The sequence below is a fragment of the Stenella coeruleoalba genome (assembly GCF_951394435.1).
Source record: "Stenella coeruleoalba genome assembly, chromosome: 19".
Taxonomy (NCBI): domain Eukaryota; kingdom Metazoa; phylum Chordata; class Mammalia; order Artiodactyla; family Delphinidae; genus Stenella; species Stenella coeruleoalba.
The window spans coordinates 7,086,191-7,101,299 of record NC_137165.1 but is presented as its reverse complement, the minus strand read 5'-3'; the positions used below and the strand labels follow the sequence as shown (position 1 = coordinate 7,101,299).

General features: G+C 39.0%; 1 protein-coding gene across 14 annotated transcripts in view; it reads left to right on the top strand.

The window, feature by feature from the left end:
* The window catches only part of LOC307177111 (uncharacterized protein), a 319,987-nt gene that overhangs the window by 264,815 nt on the left and 40,063 nt on the right, over positions 1-15,109 (top strand). For 10 of the 14 annotated variants that reach the window (XM_079903912.1, XM_079903913.1, XM_079903906.1 and 7 more), the window contains one exon: positions 13,240-13,435. The exons of the other annotated variants lie outside the window; for them this stretch is intronic. The gene's annotated coding sequence lies outside the window, so the exon portion shown is untranslated. The remainder of the gene's footprint in view (positions 1-13,239; positions 13,436-15,109) is intronic. 14 annotated transcript variants of the gene reach the window in all.

The following is a 15,109-nucleotide window of genomic DNA, read 5'->3' as shown; positions in this document are numbered from 1 at the left end:
CCCAGTTATGTGTAGACCTTGCCAGGATACCCATCTCACATTAAAACTGAGATCATCATCTTCACCTTCTTTTTGATAAAACTGCCGATTACTAACAACAAATGTCACCGTTCCTCTGGTTCCTAGTTGCAGAATTTTAAAGTTTATGTTCTTCATTTCCTGATTCATCTTTGGTACCTAAATTCATAGCGTGAAAGCCCAGTAACTACTTATACCTGTCTTACCAAAGGAAGTCTTACATTGCAATATCTGACTCAGTTACAGTCTAGTGCTAGCTCAAAGGTGCTCAGAGCAGTCCCCTTGGCAGTCAGTATGAACCTGCGAATTCAGATGCAGCACATTTGTTGATTTGAGAGATCATTCTGCTTTTTATAAAAATTTTAAAAATTATTATTTTGTGAAATAATGTATTGTGTCATAGGAGCAAAATTTAGACCTTAGCTGGGGTGGGGAATGAATTCAAGAATTTTTCCTGTTTGTCAGGATTACTATTACAGCACTTTTATATCACCTTGTCATCTTCTCACCTGTGACCCTCAACCATCTGTATGCATATCTGATAACCTTCAGAAGACATTCTTTTATGTCCAGTTATGTCAGTTTATATCATTGGCAACTGTTCCTTCAAAATTGTCAGAATTCTTAGTAAATTGGGTTTACTCCCTTGGAAAAGTTCGTGTGATAGTTGCTGAAAAACCAGGCTATTTTATGGAAAAGTTCTTTCCTCTGGGAGCTATTGGATTTGAATGAGCCAAATGTCTTCTTTTGAGCAGGTCACCCAAGAAATGGGTTGACCTTCGAAGGAAATTTCACAGTAATCTTCCTCTGGCTAATCTTCGGCAATCAAAACTAATAAAATCAAGAGCTAGGGAAGCACTGACTCACCCTTTGAAATCTTAGGTTTATGTTGAGATTAGAGACAGTATAGGAATTTGAAGCTTCATATTAGTCTACGGGCTGGTGCTTTGATAAAAAACAAGCAACAACAACAAAAAGCCCATGTAGGTGACAAAGATGGAAGATAAAATAGACCAATATCAAGAAAAATGGCATTCTGAGTTTTGATCTCAGGGAACTAGGCCTTTGTGTTTCAGGAATGAGAGAAATGACGTATTTCAAACCCAAGTTAATGTTTTCCTTTTAGTTAAATTGTTCATGACTGAATGGTCTTTGTGTATGTGAAGAAAATGATTCCTTCTCTCCCTTATGTTCTATTGAAAACAGTGGGACAATTATTATTTTTTTTTTTGGCTGCACCACGCAGCATGTGGGATCTTAGTTCCCCAACCAAGGATCAAACCTGAGCCCCCTGCACTGGAAGTCTGAACCATTGGACTGCCAGGGCAATCCCATAATTAATTCTTTCTACTGATTAATCTGATAATACAAACTTTTAAATGTGTGGAACCCAAACTTAGAGCTTCTTATAAAGATCAGATATTCAAAAGAAGTGTAATTCATCAAGGATTCCCCTTTGGGGGAAAAAATGCTTAAAAGGTCAGTCAGCTCTAATTAGATATGTACAGTGGTCATAGGATCTAAAATATTAGATTTTAGAAGGTAGATTCGATTCGATTCAATCAGAAGGTGGAACAGTTGAGAGGGTCTAAGGAACGATTAATGCATGAGAGTGGAGTGACCGTGCCAATCGCAAAAAGGATTTAAAAGGACACATTTCAGGTCCGTCAGTGGGAAATGGTGGAGACGGCATGGGGAAAAGGGGTTGGGCCCCTTTTACAAATATTTTCTTTAATAGAGGGACCTTGTGGAGGAAGAGTGACCTACAGCTTGTGTGGGAAAAGGGGAATCTGGTGAATTCACTGTGACCTTAAGTGCCCAGAGGAACTCATGACCTTGGTTCAGGAAGCAACATGATTATATGACAGACATTTCCTATAAATTCAGTGAGTAAAATCTGCTGTTCCAAGGTTTCTATGAAATAAATTTAAGGCATGTGATAAATATTTTATTTAAAAAATATATTGGTAATGTTTTATTGAAATTAGCACTATTTGGGCTTCCCTGGTGGCACAGTGGTTGAGAGTCCGCCTGCCGATGCAGGGGACATGGGTTCGTGCCCCGGTCCAGGAAGATCCCACATGCCGCGGAGCGACTGGGCCCGTGAGCCATGGCCGCTGAGCCTGAGCATCTGGAGCCTGTGCTCCGCAACGGGAGAGGCCACAGCAGTGAGAGGCCCACGTACCACAAAAAAAAAAAAAAAGAAATTAGCAGTATTTTCTACAGTATATCAGGGTATATCAGGTTTAAATAAAGTATCTTTCAGAGAAAGAATAACTAGTATAATTAATAGTCACTTGCGATCTAGGTAAAGCCTTTTTGGTATAATTCCCCAAAATTGAGAGAGTAAATGACTCTAACTGGGAAACAAGCCTATTAGCAGGACATGTGATTTCCAAGTCTTTGTTTCCAACAAAATTAAAGAAAAACTAACTGACCTACCAACCGATCGTTAAAAATAGTTTTTTATAGACCACTGTGTGATTTTAGGTATATAACTTGTGCACATAATAATAAAATATTAATTTCTACGATGAAATTCCTTTTCTTCTGTTTATATGAATGAAGCTTCAGCACTTGCATAAAAAGAAAAAAAAATAACAAAAGATTTAATTCTGGAAACTATTTCTCAAAATTAGTAATACTTATCCATGGATTTATGAACTCATTAAAATATTAAAAAGCCACATCCATGTCATTAAAAAATACCTTTCCAATACAACTTCACTATTTATGTTCGGTCATTATTTATCAAAACCTTTCACATATTTAGATTTTTTGATCAAATTTTTGCTAACAATAATTGTAGTAATAGCAATGCAGAAAAGCCTTACAGTCACAACAAATTTCAAATAATAGACATATTTTATTGCACAGATGAATAATAGTTTACTTAATAATAGCAAAAAGAACATTACATTGTGATCAAATTCTGGGGAAGAAATAGGATAGAAATACAATTTTTAAGTGATAAAAAGAACAGTGGAAAATTTGGCCTGTTATAGAAGAGCTCATTCATCTATTTTAGATGTTGGAAACCACTTGCCATTTTATTTAGATTCTATTGTGTACACATAAAAGAATAAATTAACATTTTTATTTTAAAATATCAAAAGTTACACAAGAATATTTCTTTCGAGGGGAATTCCCTGTGGTCCAGTGGTTAAGACTCTGGGCTCCCAATGCAGGGGGTACAGGTTCAATCCCTGGTTGGGGAACTAAGATCCCGCATGCCACACGACATGACCCCCCCCACACACACACAAAAATCTTTGGGACTTCCCCGGTGGTCCAGTGGTTAAGACTCCGTGCTTCCACTACAGGGGCACGGGTTCGATCCCTAGTTGGGGAAGTTCCCCATGTCGTGGGGTGTGGCCAAAAAATAAAAAAATGATTTATTTTGCAATCATCTAAAACTGATAATGAAAGATTTTAGATGTCAACCTAAAAATGTGTGAGGGGACACGTAGTTTTTCAAAATTCTTTGAGTTGTACATCAACAACAACAAAAAATTGATCATGGCTTCAACTTTGGCTCAGACCATGTGCCCCATCCATCCCTGGAGGTAGCAGGAGGGGAATCACCTTCCCTGGAACTGTCTAGATACCCAAACAGAAACCGGAGAATATTGGGATGGGTCAAAAGAGATTGGCTGATTCAGAGGCAAGCAATCAAAAGTATAAGGGCAGAGACAATTGAAAGGTCAGTAGAGTCAGTAAGGGTATATGTGCTTGTTTGAAGGCAGAAGGGAAGAACCAGTGGTGAAATGGGCTCTAGAGGTCCAGTTGAGGTATGCTGGGGGAGGAGGGGAAGGGAAGGGATTTACACAGAGAGAGACAGCAGGTGTGTGGCTTTGTAAATAGGTTGTAGCAGCTAACGCTGACGTCCGTGAACTTGAACTGCGTGATAGCTGGATGGGCACAGCTGGTTATGGCTGAGCAGAGTCTCCTGGGGATTGCTGTGGTAACAGAGCAGTTTTCTTCTGCAAGGTCTAGCCATAGCCCTACCCCCAAGCAACATGAGAGCAAAACCCAGCTGTTGGATTATTATTAAATGGATATTCTTCAAAGGGTCTAAACTTCCAGTTGTAAGATGAATAAGTTCTGGGGATCTAATGTACAGATTATAGTTAATGATTCTGTATCAGCTACTTGAAAATTGCTAAGGGAGTAGATTTTGTATGTTCTCCCCACAGAAAAGAAATGGTAATAATGTGACAGGATGGAGAGGTTAGCTAAGGTTAAGGAAGTAATCATTTTAGGGTACATAAATGTAACAAATCAACACATTGTGTACCTTAAACTTACACAATGTTATATGCCAAGTGTATCTCAATAAAACTGGGGGAAAAAAGATATTGTTGTTTATTATGTTATTATGCTTGTACATGCCCCCACAAATAAAAATGGACTTCCAGGGCATAAGATTGGGTCCCTGAACGTACCCTTTCTTGGTTTCAAGCAGCAACCATGGGAATTCCCTGACAGTCCAGTGGTTAGGACTCCACGCTTCCACTGCAGGGGTGGGCACGGCTTTGATCCCTGGTCAGGGAACTAAGATCCTGCATGCTGCATGACCAGATAGGCTGCTGGTAAGTCATATCCACGGAGCTGTCTAGGTCTCTTGTATCTTTATGTGAAGATAGCATGTCTACTTTTAAAAACTCAATATAATACAAACACAAAACTTTCGTATATTTGTATTATATTGTATTTGTATATAATTTATATTGAAGTATAACACAGATACAAAAAAATAAACATATCGTAAGATTATAGCTTGATGAAATTTTACAAACTGAATACACCAGGTGGTGAGCATCCAGGTAAAAACAGAACATCACCTGCACCCCACATCCCCTTCTCTGTGTTAATCTGCTAGTGTTTAAACTCAGCTTAGGCCTGAGACTACGAAAACAGAAAACAAATAGGAGTAGTCTGCCTTTGAAATAACATAATGGCAGTTTTAGAGTAAACTGTTAACTTGGTTCTGTGAGTGTTTCACTGCTGGAAAACTCTGATTTCAGAAACGCTTTGCTCCTAAAAACCACATCTTTAAGCAAAAATCTGCATTGCTCATAGACATAATTTTCTTCTTTTGGTACATCAGCAGAATCTGTCAAATGAACTGGTAGATTGGTGAGAAGTAGAGGATGTGAGTTTTTATTAAGTAATGATGAATGAGCAAAGAAGCAAAATGTTGGCCAAAAAGTGGGGACTCGACCTTAATAATTTGATTTAGGATACTACTTTATAAATGTGCTCTGTGAGCAAAGTGTACCTATTAATAGCTTTGTAAGGTGATTATTTTCTAAGGGTGATTATTATTGGAGAAACCAGTTTTCTTTTCACCTCATTTTATACTAGTAATAATGTCAATAGTATCTAGTTCCCAGTATTTAGCTTTATATTTTTATAGAGCATCAATATGTTCATTTTCATTATTCTAATTCTTTCCTTTTTGTTTTGTATCTATGCAGATCTGATATCCATCTATCTTCATTCATTCAAATCAGCATATGTTTGTTTATGTAAATGGAGGGTGGGACGTGTGCTTATGGGTATGGTACCTGTCTTTTAAAACATCGGTGGATAGCTACAGTTTTATAGTTTTTTTCTTTTTTTCTGGGATAGGGTAGAAAAAGCAGTTGAGGGTTGGAATGGGAAAGGGCAGGATTGAAAGGGAAGAGATAGGAGGCTGAAAGGTCATGGGAGTTGTTTCTGCTGAAGTCTTTGTTAAACCAGGGGACCATATGGCCAAACTGAGGTAGACGGGACGCTTCCCCAGTGTCCTGGGCTCCCTTAACCCTGCCTGGCCTCTGCTGGGACTGGGGACTAGGAGGCAGATGCCATTGGCTGGTGCTTTCCTGTTCCCTTTCCTCTAACGGTGCACTGGCTCCTGGGGCTAGGCCAGCTGTGTGTATATGTACGTTTATTCATAAGTGCACATCCTCATCCTAGCACATCTCGTTATCAGAAAAATAGCAAACATTGACGTTTGTTTGTTTGACTTTCAGCAGTAGCCAAAGAAGTCTGGTGAGTGTCAGTTTTTTTCTTTTTTGGTAGTTAGAACATTTAACGTGAGGGTAGCCTCTTAATAATTTTTTCAGTGTACAATACAGTACTGTTAGCTATAGACACGATGGTGTACAGCAGATCTCTGGAACGTATTCATCTTGCATGACTGAAACGTTGTACCTGTTGAATGGTAACTCCCATATCCCCCTCCTTGCAGCCCCCTGGCAACCACCATTTTGCTTTCTGCTTGTATGAGTTTGACTACTTTAGGTTCATCATATAAGAGGAATCATGCAGTATTTATCCTTTTGCGACTTATTTCACTCAGCATGATGTCTTCAAGGTTTATCCATGTTGTAGTATGTGTCACAGTTTCCTTCTTTTTTAAGGCTAATATTCTGTTGTATGAATAAAACACATTTTCTTTATCCATTTATCCATTGGTGTACATTTAGGTTGTTTCTACATCTTGGCTATTGTGAATAATACTGTAATGAACATGCGAGTGTAAATACAATCTTTGAGGTCTTGACTTCATTTTTTGAGGAACCTCCATACTGTTTTCCATAGCAACTGCACCATTTGTGAATATGTGATATGTTTACTTAAGTTACTTAAGTAACTATCTCATTGCAGTATGGTCACCATGGTTACAACTTCTACTTCCCAAGAAATACCTATGCCAGTAGTTGGGACTTATCATTTCACTTTTGATAAGAAAGGAACTCGAATATAAGAAAGGAACTTGGAAATTGGGAGGATCTTGCTTTTGATTCTCAAAAAAATGAGTTTTTTCTATCAAGGGTAGTTACCACTAGCTTTTCCTTTTTCCTTCCCATAGTGGTTTAAATTCAACACTTCAGGTTTATGACTTTTTGGCTTCATTTAAATTTCCACTTAAAGTAATTGAAATGTAATAGATGGCCCTTGACACTCTACCACTTTCTGTCAAAATGGAGTACTGAAAATAGAGCCTTTCACGGGGGAAAGTTTGAGCCCACAGTAATAGTGAGATTGTATTAACACTCTGTGAAACAAAAACAGTGATTTGGAAGCTCAGAATTGTAGGTAACTGACAAGTTGAGGTCAAGAAAGTCACAGATGTGCTCCTGTTAATGGAAAAGTGTGAGGGTGACTGGTGACTGGAGACCAAGTAAAATATAGAGGGAGGCGTTAAGGCAGCAGGGTGAGAAGTTAGAGGGAGGAGGCTGTAGGAGCTGAGGACCAGTGCTGGTTTTAGGAGCAAGGACACTGGTGGTGGGAGAGTAGGGCTTGGAGGGTGGAAAGGGGTGGAGGAGGACAGGACAAAATTAGAGAGAGTGAAGGAAGATGCGAGGCGGTCCCTGGAATATGAGAGAAGACCTCATGATACTGTAGAAGGAGGGATGGAAGGGGGGCTGAAGCGAAGGATGGCAGGGCAGAGAGAAAAGGGGGAAGGGGGCAGAGAAATTAGTTTCCAGCACACTCACCAGCATTCTACCTGCCTGTAGAATTATGGCCTTGAAATAGCTCCCATGGAAAGCTAGAATATCTAGAAAGGTACTTGGATACGGAGCATCTGTCAGTTTACTGAGCTTCGGGAAAGGCAAGAGCTTGACTTCCTGACTTGTGAATAAACATTTACTCTATTAAGAAAAACTAAGGGACTCTATCTCATCCAAAGCAAAGTGAGTCTATTTTTTTTTTTGATCAGCTTAAAGAAATCTTTTCATTTGTCAAGTGTTCCAGAAGTAGCACGTAAGAATATTGGTATTAAATATTTTGCTAACATCTAGTAATAATTATGTCAGACACCTACCTTAATAGAAATAACCATACCTTATGCAGAGATTTCTTCTTTATTAATCGGTTCCTCAAAATAAAAGGGTTTAGCCAAAGAATTAAAATATGAAATGTCCCCACTGTTACCTCCCTGAAGGAATGAAATATGTTCATATGCGGGAGAAATGCCTCAATATAAGACATGAAATATGTCTGCTAATAATGAAAGAATACTATCTGTCCTTATTTCTTCTGGGACTTTATGATGCCCAGGCACGTCCAGAACCTAGAGTGCTAAGTAGCATGTTGCCCTTGGGAGGCTCATGATCAACCCAATGAAAGATGACTTGTGTTGAAAGACAAGCCACCTTCATCTGGAACTTGTAAATTTGAGCTGGGGATACATTTGTCACAGAGCAACCTTGAAATAAACAGTGTGGCTGCTCACCCAGAAAAAGCATTTTCATTTGCTGAGGGGTTGGATTAGGTGATCTTTCTGGTCTTAGTGCAGCTCTAGTCCTCTGTGGCCCATTCTTCTGCCTTTTAAATATGCCTGTGGTGAGGGGTTCTCAACTCGTGCTGCTGGTGGTATAAACTGGGGTGGTATCTCTAAGAGGGCAACTTGGGAGTATCTATTAACGCTTAAAATGCACAAATCCTTTGGCCAAGCAGTTCTGCTTCTAGAAATTTAACTTGTATGCTTAGTCATACAGGTGCATCAGTATATACACAGAAGACTCATTGTAGCAATATTTGTAACAGAAAAAAAAATGGTGGAAAAAACCTATATACCCATCAATGGCAGACTGAATGATTATGTCATGAATACCCATTCAATGAAACACTAATCAGTGTTAAAAAGTATAAGATAAATTTATATGTGTTCTTACCTCTGTGAAGGCATATATTTTTGTCTTTTTCCCCTCCAACCCTTAAAACAGTACCCGGAACATAATAGGTGCTTGTAATTTTTTTTAAGTGACTAAAGGAGTGATGGATGAGTTTTAAAATGAATTTAAAGATACCTGTTATAAATGCCCAAAGAGCTCTCTGTAGTTCCCAGGGCATTTCACAATTGGATCCTTGGACTTTTCCAGTTGTAGTTGCAGGAGCTGTGACTATTTTTACACTACTGTAGCCTTGCAGAGTAGAGGGTTTTGTTTAGTTGTGATTTAGGCTTCATCCCAAATGCCGGTGACATCCCCTGGGGTTGTAGACAGGGAAAGAACCGTTGAAGAGCCATGCAAACACTGTTCACCATGCAGAGTGTTCCACAGACAAGATGCTTATGGCCACAGGTGGCTTTAACTGTGCTCGAAAACTGAAGAGCAAAGAAATTGCCAGCTGTTCCATTGAAAGACATTTTACTTGATTCCTTGTTAGTTTTAACACAAACTCAGCAAAGTTCACTCCTTAAATGACACAGAATATTTCAAAAGAATATATTTTTGCAATGAGCATGATGAAGTTTCGTATCAAGGAGTTTGAAGTGTTAAAAAGAAGCATCAGGCCCCAAATGGAGTCATGCTAAGCCCCAGCAAGACTTAATACCTAACCTATAATAATTGCAGTTTCAGCCGGGAGTAGAATTTTAAACCAGTCAACCTGGAATTTCCTGATCAACACTAGTGAGGTCATCTACTAGAGAAGACCGCCTGCCTTCCCCTAAGGGAAGATGAGCTTGCCTTTAATCTCTTCGTCCCTCCTTCCTTCTGCCTATGAAAGGCTTCCGTTTTGTACAGCTCCTGGAGCACCCTTCTCTTTGTTAGATGGGTTGCTACCCTATTCAGGACTCTTGAATAAAGCCAATTAGATCTTTAAATTTACTTGGTTGAATTTTGTTTTTTAATGGAGATACATACTTAGTGAAAAGAAAATAATTTAAAATGTTCTTTTCCTGAATTAATAATTTAAGAGACTTAAAAATCCTGCCATGAACCTAATTGTTACTTATTTTGAAAGGTTGGGAAGCATGATTTCCTTCCCCTTTGCTATTTTAGTTCTTTGCCTCATGTTCATTTTTAGTTTCTATTCTGTCCATTTCAATAAAACACCTGGGGATATACTCTTAGAGGAATTTGAAATTTATAGGGCCACACTCCCAAGTCCTTTATAGAAGAAATCATAAAGCCTAATAAATATAGCCACACCTGTTGGTTAAAGATACATGTTACAGAAAATAAAACTGCCGCTCGTTTTCCTTTGCGTGTTCATGAGAAAAGTTAAGGACTTATTTCACAAGAATTTCTGAAAATGTGGAAACTTGACATCATCATAAAACTTGCTGAGATGCGTGCTGGGTGCTGGGTTTACAAGTGCACTCCCTCAGCACCCTCACTGCAGTGGATAAGCCAGTCTTGGCAGCCTGTCGTGGCCACTGAGACTCATATGACTGTCGTGTGGTCCGACTTAGAAATTTAGAAGAATACAGCTTTGGATTGGCAGCTCTAGGACTGTCAGGACCATGGTATTGCCTTCTACAGCCTTCTCGTTCGGGGAGACAGGATTGAAGGAGATTAGCCACTTCACTGCTTACAATTAGCTAAATCCTGCTTCCACCTCTCCACCTTTCTAATGGACTAAAGGAGGAATGTGAAGAAATGTATTGGAAATTTGGACTTATATAAATGGAGCCGAAGGCCCCATTGTCAGTTTATTCTCTGGTAACAGTCCCTTTTTTCTTTTTTTTCCTCCAAATTTTTATGTCTTTAAAATATCTAGCAGATTTTATTTTTTCACCTAATATCCGTTTCCTGTTCCAGGATCCCATCCAGCCACCACATTTCACTGAGTTGTCCATGACTGTCTAGGCTGCCCTTAGCGGTGGCAGTTTCTCAGACCTCCTTGCTTTTGATGGCCTGGACAGTTTTGAGGAGCACTGCTCTGGTGGTCTACACGCTAGTCCTCTAGTGTCTGATGTTTTCCTGTGATTAGGCGGGTTATTGGTCTGGGCATTAAGATCACAGAGGTAGAATGCCGTTTTCTGTTAACATTGACTTTGATCACCTGACTTAGATAGTATTAGCCAGGTGCTTCACTCTAAACTTACTCTTTTTTTCCCTTTCTGTGCTGTATTCTTTGGAAAGAAGTCACCACGGGCAACCCACAGTCAAGGAGTGGGGAGTTATGCTCCCCCTTCTTGAGGGCAGAGTATCTCTATAATTTACTTGGAATTCTTCTGCTTAGGAAATTTGCCTCTTCTCCCCCGTTATTAATTTAATCAATCATTTATTTATATCAGTATAGATTCATAGATACATATTTTACACTTTGAGTTATAATCCAATTATACTTTCCTTTTGGTCATATTGTTCCAAATTTGGCCATTAGGAGCTCTTTTAGTTGTCTTCTGTGCACCTTTGACATATTCCCATTATTGTGTATGTGTGTGGGTGTAGTGTCTGTGTGTGTGTGTTTTATTTGTTTGTTTTATCACTTCCTTATTTTTTAGCACCACGAGATGCTCCAGGCTCATTCTGTATTTCCCTCCTAATTCTTCATTCTGCTCTTTCCCCGATAAATCCTGGTTCCTTTTATTGGAGAATGGTATTAGAATCAAATATGTAGGCTTAAGGTGTGCTTGTTGCTATTAGGGTGCCATTTCTTTTAGGCCTTTGCAGCTGAGAGAGCAAAGAAATATATGTGTAACTACTAACCTGTGTATATACACATATCTATATGTAACCATCCATCCATTGAGCTAAACATGAGTTCATCCTGATGAACTTTACCACAGGGCTCGTTCTAGCCTCCTTCCTTTGCTTATCTATAAACTGTCAGTCCAAGAGGAGAAACCTGGCTCCCAACATTGGCCATTTACTTCATTGTTCAACTTCAATATACATGTATAGCAGTATCAGAATTATCACCCTGTACCCCCATGAAACAATTTTATCAACTAGAGCACTGTGCTTATGTTCAGGTCCTTTTGCTTTTGGTCTTGTGGACTCCATTCATTTCCAAATTACTTAGGTCAGCATTTTTTAGCCTGACTCCCTTCAGTGAGATTGTTTCATACATTTGAAATATAGTTATAGTCTCTTACAGTCTGCATTCTTACTGGAATCCCCTGACCTCCTAAATGTTTTTTGCAAATTGCATACATCAAAGTTCACTCTTTGTGCTATAAGTTCCATGGGTTCTGACAAATGGATAATGTCGAACAAGTAGGGTATCATAAAGAATAGTTTCACTGAATAAGTCAGGCAGAGAAAGACAAATATTGCATGATATCACTTATATGAATCTAAAAAAATGCAACAAACCAGTGAATATAACAAAAAAGCAGCAGAGTCACAGATACAGAGAACAAACTAGTGGTTACCAGTGGGGAGAGGGGCCAATATAGAGGTGGGAGAGTGGGACGTACAAACTATTGGGTGTAAAATAGGCTACAAGAATGTATTATGCAGCACAGGGAATATAGCTAATATTTTGTAATAACTGTAAATAAAAACTCTTGAAATAAAACTAAAAAAAAAAAGTGTATAACAGATATTGTGGGAAAAAAAGAATTGTTTCACTGGCTTACACATCCCCTGTGATTCACCTATTCATGATTCTCCCTTTCCCTGAGCTCCTGGCAACCACTGATCTTTTTACTGTTTCTGTAGTTTTGCCTTTTACAGAATTCCATATACGTAATTGGAATCTTACAGTATGTAGCCTTTTCGAACTTTTTTTTTCACATAACAATATGCATTTAAGGTTCCTTCATGTCTTTGTGGTTTGATAGCTCATTTGTTTTTATCACTCAATATTATTCCGTTTCATGGATGTGCCACACAGTTTGTTTATCCATTCACTTATTGAAAGACAATTTGACTGCTTCCAGTTTTTGGTGATTTCATACAGCTCTTATAAACATTTATGTGCAGGCTTTTGTGTGGACATAAGTTTTCAAGTCAGTTGGGTAAATCAGTTTCTTTTTGACATGAAACTCACAGAGAAGTGTGAATGTTTTTAATCTAACAATGATAGGAAAGAAGTCACTTCCCGGTGGTTTATGACTCTTTCGTTTCTGTCTGACTTCTTAAAGTGGCCATGTGATCAACATTTATCCTCTTCTTCTACCCACCATCACCCTTAGTTTTAACTAAAAGCAGCTGTACCAAGGCATTCCTCATATGGTTAGGACTGGGTAGTTTTCAATAATATCTGTTTGAGCGTGAGTACCTAAAGTATGAACATAAGGATGGACAAATTTAGCTCTTTCCTAGCTACACCACCCCCCACCCCAAGCAAAACTTGCCCGATGCAAGAAGCATCCAATGAGGAATGCTCCAGTGGAAATGCACTGGACTATCCTGGCTTCCAGTTAAAGGGGTGGAGGTCTGAGTTCTGCCACCGTGTCAAGCTCACCTTTGTCCGTGTTCCCTTTCCCTGTAGTCTCCTGGATAGTGTTTTCATCATACTAACACCCAGGGTTTCCTCTAATAATAGGCTCCCTGTTGTGACTGGGGAAAGAGAGTTGCAGTTCTTAACCTTCATTGAACTGTGATGGTTGCTTGATGCTGCGTACTGGAGAGATGAGACCTCTCCGTGCTCAAAGACAGAAGCCACAAGCAACAGGGTACCAAGAATTCAAGAAGAGAGTCATCATATGGGAACCCAAAGACGAGCACTTCCACACCAGGAGGTGGGGGACTGCATTTGCACGCTCAGCATCTCTTTCTCTTCTAGTACCCCTGCCCTTGTGGTAGCTAGTGGTCTGCTGTGGTGACGGGAGAATGTGTCATTGGGAATGGCTTGTGCAGTGATGAGCTGGCTCATAACCTATATAAGCCTCTGTCAAAATTTACTCCTTCAGTGTGTACTTGAGATGTCCATCGCCTGTTCCCGGGATGTCAGCAGTGTCATATTGCAAGAAAAGTTTCCAAAGATTCTGGGTGTCAGACTGATCTGTATACTACCTTGGGACCCCATAGAGGTGTAACTACTAAGGAAAGGGTGGAATTCCTTTCAGTTCTACTATGAAATCTTTGATTTCATGTCCCCATCAGATGATGATTTGTATTCTACATTTACAAGCACACAATTTGCCTTATTTTTAATATATATATTTATACTGGTAATTAAAAGCCTCTTTAGGGGTTCATGCCATGAGGTGCATATTTGGCAGACATCGACATCCTTGTTCTTTAGGAAATTGTGACTGGCCCTATATACAGATTAAATAAGATATTAACCTAAAAACAGAACATCAACTTCTAACTTAGCAACAGTGACACCATTTAACTGTTTAAATAATTGTTAGTAATATGAAGCATATCATACATATAAAAGCATATACAAAGTATATGCATTGTTTAAATAATAAGAATAAGTTTTCTTTACATTGAAGTTGTGGTCTTTCACTATGTAGAAGGACCTCACGCATGTCACGTTGGGATCTACAGAGGCTTCCTGACTCTCCAGCGACAGGATTGGTGCCTGGTTCTACTGATTCTTGATCCAGTGGGCTTTCACTGTTCAGCTATAGAATGCTATTACATCTTCTTTTTTTTTCCTTCCACTTTTACTGAGATATAATTGGCATACAGCACTGTATAAGTTTTAGGTGCACAATATAATGATTTGACTTACATACACCATGAAGTGGTTACCACAGTGACTTTAGTGAACATCCATCATCTCATATAGAGACAAAAAAAAGAAAAAAAATTTTTTCCTTGTGATGAGAACTCTTAGGATTTGCTCTCCTAACAAATTTCATATATAACACACTGCAGTGTTAATTTTATTCATCATGTTGTACATTACATCCCTAGTACTTACTTATCTTATAACAGGAAGTTGTAGTTTTTGACCACCTTCATTCAATTCCCCCTCTCCTGCCTCTGGTAACCACAAATCTGATCTCTTTTTCTATGAATAGTATATCTTAAAGAGTAAATATTTGATATTAGTTTTGAACAAGGACCATCTTTCAAGTCAAAGTAGGTGCCTAATGATTATCTACAACCATCCTCTATTACTTTTCAGTTGATATAAAAGTTCGTTCCCTTTTTCTAGACCCTCAAAGTAGCAAAGACCCAAAGATTTCGATCTCATTGCATAATGAAGGAAGTGAGTGAATAGAAATAATTTCTTTTCTTTTTTTTATAAATTTATTTATTTTTATTTTATTTGTTTTATTTTTGCCTGTGTTGGGTCTTCCTTGCTGCGCGTGGGCTTTTCTCTGGTTGCGGCGAGCTTCGTTGCGGTGCGCGGGCTTTTCGTTGCGGTGCGCAGGCTTCTCATTGCAGTGGCTTCTTGTGTTGCCTAGCACGGGCTGTAGGCACGTGGGCTTCAGTAGTTGTGGCACTCGGGC